The sequence below is a fragment of the Nelumbo lutea genome, chromosome 1, assembly GCF_056320005.1.
Source record: "Nelumbo lutea isolate HS-2025 chromosome 1, American lotus-T2T, whole genome shotgun sequence".
NCBI lineage: Eukaryota > Viridiplantae > Streptophyta > Magnoliopsida > Proteales > Nelumbonaceae > Nelumbo > Nelumbo lutea.
Genome location: NC_142684.1, coordinates 164,970,001 through 164,980,088, shown reverse-complemented (window position 1 = coordinate 164,980,088; position 10,088 = coordinate 164,970,001).

Sequence of the window (10,088 nt, the reverse complement as noted above, 5' to 3'; positions counted from 1 at the left end):
TGTGAGATCCTTAGTGGGGGTCAAAACCTGGACATGTTGGGGCAATCTGAGAATTCATCTGAGTGAGTGGTCATAGTGACAGGATCAGCCCCTTTGTCGGACAATGGTAATGATCGGGAATGCACTCTCTCTGATGGAAACCAAACTACCAACAGTTGATTTCAATCGTTGGAATTTTGTTTTGCAAAATAAATATATATATATATATATATATATATATGTATATGTATGGTTTCAAAAGACTTGCAAAAGGTTTTAATTCCCGGGATCCATGTGAGTGGAGAGTGTGGCACTGTTCCTTGCAGCCGAGGGAGAGGTTTTCTCTTGTCGGGCAATTCTTGATCATTAAGGGCTAAGAGGTTAAGTGTAAGACCATTTAGGATAATACCTGATGGGCTAATCTTGCACCTGCCCACAGTCCCTGGGTTTTTATAAGATGGCTTGGCCCAGGGACCACCTAATGTAAGTGTTGGGCCCATAGGGTCCATGTGATGGGCTCAAGGGGGTCACTGAGTCTTTCAGTGAATTCGGCTGGGCCTTGTAATAAAGGCTGGGCCGAACCCATGTGGTTGGTGTGTAGATCAATGATTGGGTCCCACGCCATACAAAGAAGCCTAACTGGTTAGTAGATTGGAAACTGGTTAAACACTGAACACTTAATGGGCCAAAAGCCCATTTCGAACTGGGCTGATATGATCACTTGTTCATGGGGCGAATCTGAGATTAATGTTAGTAAAAGGATTAGGTCTTTAACCTTATCCACTCTAAGAGACCAAATTCAAATTAAAATTGAATCTGGTAACCTCCTGATAAGATCAAGAGTTAATTAACTTAATGTGCAAATAGGATTAAGATTATCCCCTATCCAAATACTGATTTGGATTGGGATAACTCCCAAAATATTGGGTGGTTTCTTAATCAAGAAGAAAGAGGAGAAAACCCTAACAAAAATATTAGATTTCGAACTAGGGTTTTGTGAAAGAAAGAAACACCTCCTGCGAATTGAGATTTGATCTCTCACAGACTCCAGAGAGAAGAGACGGTTCTACCCTCTTCATCCCTGGATTTCTCCTCCTCTATTAGCTGCCATTCTCTGTTGAAAGATTGGATCTTTGCAGCAACAGGAAGTCAAGAAATCAGTTCTTGACATCAGTCTTTCAAGAAAAACAAAAAGGATTCGGTGTTCAAGGTTTCTAGAGGATTCTTGCAAAGAATCCAGTGTGTAGGGCGCACCCTACTGGTTCCGTTCCATCCACAGTTGTGTCATCTTCAGTAGGAGCGGATCTTGGTTTCTTCTTTGGGCGTGAACACCAACTTTGGGAGATATTGTTTCTCCGGATCAGGTATAATCTTTCCTACTTCCTTTGGTTCAGACCTGGTTTGATTATGGTTCAAGTGGAATCCTTGAATAATGTATTCTAAATTTAGGGAATATGATTCCCAATTGGAAGAAGGTAGGAAATTTTTTTGAAATTCGCCCACCCATTCTGCACCCTTCATGGTGTCCATTAGATGGATCCTACCATTCTTTCAGATACCACTGCGCGAAGCGCATGGGTGATAGGCCGACCTATTATGGCGTTGTACGGGAAGGGAGTCGCAACTACTAGGAAAGTGTGTTCGAATCTTGATATACTAGGCAAGGTGCCGACCTCCACAGGTACTGAAGTTCACCCTAGGTGCTTGACTTTTTCTCCGCTAAACCTACTAGAGGAGTACTTGTTGGCTTGAGATCGCCTTCCTAGAGCTGGAGCTTGTCGAACACGTCTTTAAATAGGATGTCCACAGAACTGTCGGAATCAACTAGGACACGCTTCACCTCAAAGTCGTTGACCCTCATCTTTATAACTAGTGCATCGTCATGGGGGTACTGGACCCTGCGTGCATCATCTTCTGTGAAGAATATTGGGTCTTAGAGCCTAGGTCACTTTGGTGGATTCTGTTCTTCTTGTTCCAATTAACGAATTGAGGCCTTCCCTGCCACTGAGGTGCAGCCCGTGACTATGGATCCGCCAGTAATCATGTTGATCATTACGCGGATCAGCCTCCCCTCGGGCAACTATCTTTGCGGCTACTCATTATGTCTATTGTTGGACTCAAGAGCATCTCTCATTCACTCCCCCTGCCGATCTGTCTGGTTCTTATTGTCTTTTTGTAAAAAAATTTTTTAGTACCCACGACGGATGAGTTCTTCTATCTCCTTGCGGAGGTTTCTACAATTTTTGGTACTGTGACCGTGATCTCTATGGAAATAACAGTATACATTTTTATTCCTTGTGGCGGGATCTCCCCTCAACCGAGGTGACCACTTTACATAAGGAGCATCTTTATATATATATATATATATATATATATATATATATATATATATATATATATATATATATATATGTATATATTATAAAATATATATTTTTTTATTATATAATATATTATCAAGTCAAGCCCAAGTTTGAGCAAGGATTTTTTGAGAAGCCCAAGCCTACCTAAAAGAAGTTGGGCCTAGTGTATTGGGCCTGAGCACAAGCTATAGGCCTTGAATTCACGTCCAAGCCCTACTTAGAACGGGCTGGCCCATCACCATCAGGCTGCCTGCCCCATGAAGAGACTTAGTTTTCACATAACCCAAGGCATTTAAAGTATAATTTTATTTTTCTAAATCGCTCAACCAAACAAGAAAAATAGATGATTAAAAGTACTGAGCCTATGTGTTACTGATGCGGTGCATTTATAAAATTAAATGGTAATGCTACCAAACACTTCATAATTACAAATCTATTTAATCCAATTAGACCATGAGTCTTTTTTTTTATATAATCCAATCAAACCATCATGAGTTGATTATTATTTAGAGTTTGATGGGCATGATACATTGCTACACTTTGATGAATTTTTAGGCTTCGTTTGGAAGGGATGTAAATCAAGAACATGTAAAAGTTTATAACGATTTGGCTTTGTCGGTGTTTGGACAAAGTGCAAATGAAGATTGACGTAAAACCCCATTCTGGTTTAGATTTGTCAGCATTTGAATGGAGTAGAGTTTTACGTCATGGATCAATGTAAAACCTCATCACACGTAAAGTTTTATATTGGTTATTGATGTAAATACTACATTGATAATATCAATGTAAACTTTACACTTTTCTTATCACGCTTTTTATTGTTTAGTGGTGACTTCCTCAGACTTCAATGTAAAACGTCATCAATGTATTTTTACATCGATTTCAAACGCAACCTTAAGGGGTTGTTGTTTTCCTTTTGATAGGCCAGGTCGCCTTTAAATTTCCTCCTGAAGGTGCGTAGCGAACAAAAAGTTTAATTGGTTCTTCACTATCACCGGCAATGTAGGCATTTTTTTTTCTTGAAATAAAGTAGGAAAGAAAAATAGATTGGTTTAATAAATCACAATTCTTGGGTTGGAAATATTTCTTATAATTAATTTTCAGTACAAGTTGAATCTTCTAGTTAATCGTTTGGACTATAAGAAAGAAATTAAAAATAATATAGATCAAACTCCAGCTAGGTTATAGAGCTTTGTCATCCATGGAAATAATTAATGAGAAGCGCTGAAGGCAAAGATAGAATATAATTAGGACATATAGTGACACTGGGCCTCTTTGGTGGATTTTGTTCTTCTTGTTCCAAATCGCGAACCAAGGCCTTCCCTACCACTAAGGTGCAGCCCGTGACTAGCCAATAATCATGTTGATCATTCCGTTGATCGGCCTCTCCTCGGGCAACTGTCTTTGCGGCTGCTCATTATGTTTGCTTGCTAGACTCAGGAGCATCTCTCCTTCGCTCCCCCTGCCGATCTGTTTGTTTCTTATTGTCTTTTTGTACAAAATTTTTTAAGTACCCGCGACGGATGAGTTCTTCTATCTTCACATGGAGGTTTCTACAATTTTTGGTACTATAACCGTGGCCTCTATGGAAATGACAGTATACATTTTTATTCCTTGTGGCAGGATCTCCCCTCAACTGAGGTGGCCAATTTACATAAAGAGCATCTTTATACATATATATTATATAAAATATTTTTTTTTTTATTATATAATATATTATCAAGGCAAGCCCAAATTTGAGCAAGGATTTTTTGAGAAGGCCAATACCTAAAAAAAGTTGGGCCTAGTGTATTGGGCCTGAGCACAAGCCCATATGCCTAAATTCACATCCAAGCCCTACTTAGAACGGGCTGGCCCATCACCATCAGGCTGCCCGCCCCATGAAGAGACTTAGTTTTCACATAACCCAAGGCATTAAATATATAATTTTGTTTTTCTAAATCCCTCAACCAAATAATAAAAATAGATGATTAAAAGTACTGAGCCTATGTGGAATTGATGCGGTGCATTTATAAAATTAAATGGTAATGCTACCAAACACTTCATAATTACAAATCTATTTAATCCAATTAGACCATGAGTCTTTTTCTTTTATATAATCCAATCAAACCATGAGTTGATTATTATTTAGAGTTTGAGGGGCATGATACATCGCTACACTTTGATGAATTTTTAGGCTTTCGTTTGGAAGGGATGTAAATCAAGAACATGTAAAAGTTTATAACGATTTGGTTTTGTCGGTGTTTGGACAAAGTGTAAATGAAGATGGATGTAAAATCCCATTCTGGTTTAGATTTGTCAGCATTTGAATGGAGTAGTGTTTTACGTCGTGTATCAATGTAAAACCTCATCACACATAAAATTTTACATTGGTTATTGATGTAAATACTAGATTGATAAAATCAATGTAAAACTTTACACTTTTCTTTTCATACTTTTCAATGTTTAATGGTGACTTCCTCAGACTTCAATGTAAAATGTCATCAATGTATTTTTACACCGATTTCAAATGCAACCTTAAGGGGTTGTTGTTTTCCTTTTGATAGGCCAGGTCCCCTTAAAATTTCTTCCTGAAGTTGCATAGGGAACAAAAAGTTTAATTGGTTCTTCACTATCACCGGTAATGTAGGCATTGTTTTTTTCTTGAAATAAGGTAGGAAAGAAAAATAGATTGGTTTAATAAATCACAATTCTTGGGTTGGAAATATTTCTTATAATTAATTTTCAGTACAAGTTGAATCTGCTAGTTAATCGTTTGGCCTATAAGAAAAAAATTAAAAATAATATAGATCAAACTCCAGCTAGGTTATAGAGCTTTGTCATCCATGGAAATAATTAATGAGAAGCGCTGAAGGCAAAGATAGAATATAATTAGGACATATAGTGGCACTGGGCCTCTTTGGAGAGATTGAAGTTGAATCACAATATCTTCCTTCTTTAACCACTCATCATCACTGCCCAAAGGCCTCGTAGCTGCAAGTTGTAGCACTATAGAAAGGAAAATTATGAGCACAACTGAAGCTCTCATCAACAGATAATTTCTTCTATATGAAACCATACTTCTGAGCGTGAGATGCAAAATGTATATTGTGGCGGATGAAATGAATTGCGTTTTATGGGCGAATTTGGGTTTCCTATTGAAATGAGATTCGGTGAGATGAGAATAAACAATAAATATTGAATGAAAGAAGACACTAGCTCCATGCACATATACATATATATGTAAAGCTAGCTTGAGAGGGAGATTATATTCCTGGTCAAGTAGTCCAAAGTTTGACAACCAAAACAATAATCTTATGGCCATTTCCTCGTTGTTGTATTGGATGTATATTAAATAACTGTATAGACGATCAATCTTTGACCAGAGATGTCTCCCTTCTCAGCGTTAATTCTCTTTTACTAACTACACATTCTTAGACAAGAGCTACAATATGATCAAGCATGGCAAAATATAGAAATATTAGTAACCGGGATTCCTATATATGGTGATCATGTATGTTTAGTTATTTGGTTTAATTTGTTTACAAATATATTTAACTTGTCAAAGAAGAATGGGTCGGGTCAGAATAAAGAAAAGTACGATGGGTCTCCCCTGAGAAAATTTTCAAACATTTTGAGCATGCAGCTTCAGCGGTTGACCACGCTGCGCTAATCTCAGTCGTCCCTTTTCCACGTGAATCATCAGTTCAGCATTAAATTGTGAGTTTCACCCATTTTAGTTTTGCAGGAAAGACGGAATAGAATCCACATGAAGAAAATATAATATGGGCTTTCTCTTATTTGCACGTACGTGTATATCATTCGGGAACCAGTTCAGCATTAAAAATTTTGCCTAGCTTATAATTTTTGAAATGCTTGCCAGACGTGGGCTAAGCATCTACATATGTTTACCAAATGAACATATTTTTCTTAATTACATTACAGCTAATGGAATAGATAAATTGCCCTAAAACCATGAATCATCGTCATCTAAGCTTTATCGCAATTATGTTTTATCCTAGAGTATGAAAAATCAGGCATCAACTCATGGCTTAGAAATGGAATAATATGAGCCACCATAAGCCTAAGACCCAAGTTTACATAAACATGACCATGGCTTAGAAATCCAAGTATTCTAAGTTTAGTTAGGCCCATCTCCTATTGTAATAGGGTGGTCTCATTGGCAAGACCATTAATTCCTACGTAATGAAGTATATTTAAGAATTAATCATAACCTAACATTCCACCTACATGGGGTTGGTTAGCAAAGTTCGTTGAGATGGCAACTCTAATCCCAAGCTATAAATAGCATTGCCTAAAGAAAAAGAGGTTTTTTTTTTCAACAATCAAATTGCAAGAAGCTCTCAGACACCAATACTTGAGGATTGCAAGCAACCACAAGCACATGCAAACACCAACAACTCCAAGATTAAGAGAAGAAAAAAGGGAAAAAAAAAAAAAAACTTCTTATTTCTCTACAACAGACATGGATATAAGCTCTCTAAAGAAAATCAAACCACTATAAAAGGACCCTTCATAGAGAAGCATAATTCACAGCTGATCAAGTGCGAAACCTAAAGTGAAGAAATCTACATCAACACTTCAATGAGTATAAGAAACACACCAACGGTTCTTATCTTCACTAAATTCAACAATTACTCAGAGGGAATCCATTCCCTTGTATTTTCCTTTATTAAAAATTTATTTTTGTAATTTATTTTTGTATTTTGTGTTAATCAAATACACAAAATTTGTGCCAACACTAGTATAAGACATTCCTTGCAAATTTCCATTAAACTAATCTTTCCTTTTTATTTAACAAAAGGATTCAATGCTAAAATTAAACCATGCAAACTTGGATTATAACTTTATATAATTGATTTTATTTTTGTTAAAATGTATCAAACGTGGTTCTTATATTTTATTACTTGAGTCTAACGGAAAAATCTAATTATTATTATTATTATTTTGCTCCAAGGGCGGGGTGCAGGGGGTTATCCCATCCCCTAAACCCATAATTCCCCCAACCCTGGTGCAAGTAGGATTCAACTCCAAGTCTCTTCTACGATTAACAAGAGACTTTACCAACCGGCTAGTTTGCACCTTGCAATAAAATTCGGAGTTCTTAGTTACTTTGACTAGATGATGAATCTTAGTGATGGAATAATAAGTCATAATTCATTGGTTGATTGTATCATTAACCATTTCTTAATTTTGGTGCGAGGGGCTTACCATGAATCCACTGATTTTTGCTGCTTCCGTTATTGCTGCTGGATTGGCCGTAGGGCTTGCTTCTATTGGACCTGGAGTTGGTCAAGGTACTGCTGCGGGCCAGGCCGTAGAAGGGATCGCGAGACAACCAGAGGCAGAGGGTAAAATACGAGGTACTTTATTGCTTAGTCTGGCTTTTATGGAAGCTTTAACAATTTATGGACTGGTTGTGGCATTAGCACTTTTATTTGCGAATCCCTTTAATCGTAGAAATGTGATTAAAAACGTATTTTTGATTTTTTCTTATTGCTTTCCTTGGACTTGCCTCTTGATTTTTCGAATTATATCATGATTTCACCCCTACAATCACTTATTCATTGAGACAATACCCCATGGGAAGGTCTGATTTGAGGATGAAGAATTAGCGGATCCACTTGCTTTCTTCCTTCCCGCCCTTAGTCCAATGGAACCCCTTTTTTTAGGAAGCGTTGCAACAAACGAGGTATTTATCAATTGACATGAGACCTGGGACCTAATTCTAATAAGTATCTTTCTTATTGGAAATTTCAATTGAAATAAGAAAAAGTAATCAATTTCCAAAAAAGGAAATTTAGAAATTAATAAAAAAATCAAGTCAATCAAAAAGAAAAGGGGCGAAGTGATACAAAAAGAACTCTGTTCGATTTTTTTAGTCCTATCTATAAGGGGAGATCATATGAAAAATGTAACCGATTCTTTCGTTTCCTTGGGTCACTGGCCGTCCGCCGGGAGTTTCGGGTGTAATACCGATATTTTAGCAACAAATCCAATAAATCTAAGTGTAGTGCTTGGTGTATTGATATTTTTTGGAAAGGGAGTTTGTGCGAGTTGTTTATTTCAAGAATAGGCTGGACCCAACCAGCTGCACCACTTTCTTTTTTTTCTTTATAACTAGGAAAAAGGTGATAACTAGGAAAAAGGTGCACGATCTCGCGAATTACTTCTGAAAAAATCAGAAATCATATGGAGGAACCATAGCATTTCGTGACTCATTGGTAAATCAACTTTGATTCTCTATCAACCAATAATGTAGGACCATTAAATTAACATGGTTAAAGCTAAATCGTTTGAAGTCCAAGCTCATATGGTACTCTTTCTACCACTATGTTAAGACAGAGATAGTTTCAAAAAAAGTTGGCAATTTTTCCGATATAGAACACTCATATCAATAAAATGATTTGAACCATTTACTGGAAAAAGGTACCTCGCCCTTTTCTTTTTATCCAATGCTGAATCGACGACCTATGTATTATGTATAAAGTAAGAAGAATTTTTTGGATTTGAAGAAAAAATTAATATTAATAAAAAAATACAACTTTGCTGACAATTACAGATTTTTTGTCTGGTCGGAAGAGTCCTCCGAATTTTCTGCTCTTGGATCAGTGATCGGTTTCAATATTTTGGAATATGAACAGAAACGAGAGGATAGGCTCATTACACTAAAAAAAAAATATGGGAATGTCCCATAAAGAACTGAGCGTGAGAGCCAAATGAATCGAAAGATTCATGTTTGGTTCGGGAAGAGATCATGGAAATTTTGAAATGAATGGGAAGATAATCTACTTTCATTAAGTGATTTATTAGATAATCGAAAACAGAGGATCTTGAGTACTATTCGAAATTCAGAAGAAGTACGTGGAGGGGCCATTGAACAGCTGGAAAAAGCCCGGGCCCGCTTACGGAAAGTGGAAATGGAAGCAGATGAGTTTCGAGTAAATGGATACTCTGAGATAGAACGAGAAAAATTGAATTTGATTAATTCAACTTATAAGAATTTGGAACGATTAGAAAATTACAAAAACGAAACTATTCATTTTGAACAACAAAGAGCGATTAATCAAGTCCGACAACGAGTTTTTCAACAAGCCTTACAAGGAACTTTAGGAACTCTGAATAGTTGTTTGACCAGCGAGTTACATTTACGCACCATCAGTGCTAATATTGGCATGTTTGGCACGATGAAAGAAATAACTGATTAGTCTTCTACTGTAATGTAAAATGTAAGGCATTATTTTTTTCTTTTGCTTCCGAAAAAGAATAAAGAAACACTCATGGTAACCATTCGAGCCGACGAAATTAGTAATATTATACGTGAACGTATTGAGCAATATAATAGAGAAGTAAAGATTGTGAATACCGGCACTATACTTCAAGTAGGCCACGGTATTGCTCGTATTCATGGTCTTGATGAAGTAATGGCAGGTGAATTAGTAGAATTTGAAGAGGGTACAATAGGCATTGCTCTGAATTTGGAATGAAATAATGTTGGTGTTGTATTAATGGGTGATGGTTTGATGATACAAGAGGGAAGTTCTGTAAATGCAACAGGAAGAATTGCTCAGATACCCGTAAGCGAGGCTTATTTGGGTTCGTGTTATAAATGCTCTGGCTAAACCTATTGATGGTAGGGGTGAAATTTCAGCTTCTGAATCTCGGTTAATTGAATCTCCCGCTCCAGGTATTATTTCGAGACGTTCCGTATACGAGCCTCTTCAAACAGGGCTTAATGCTATTGAT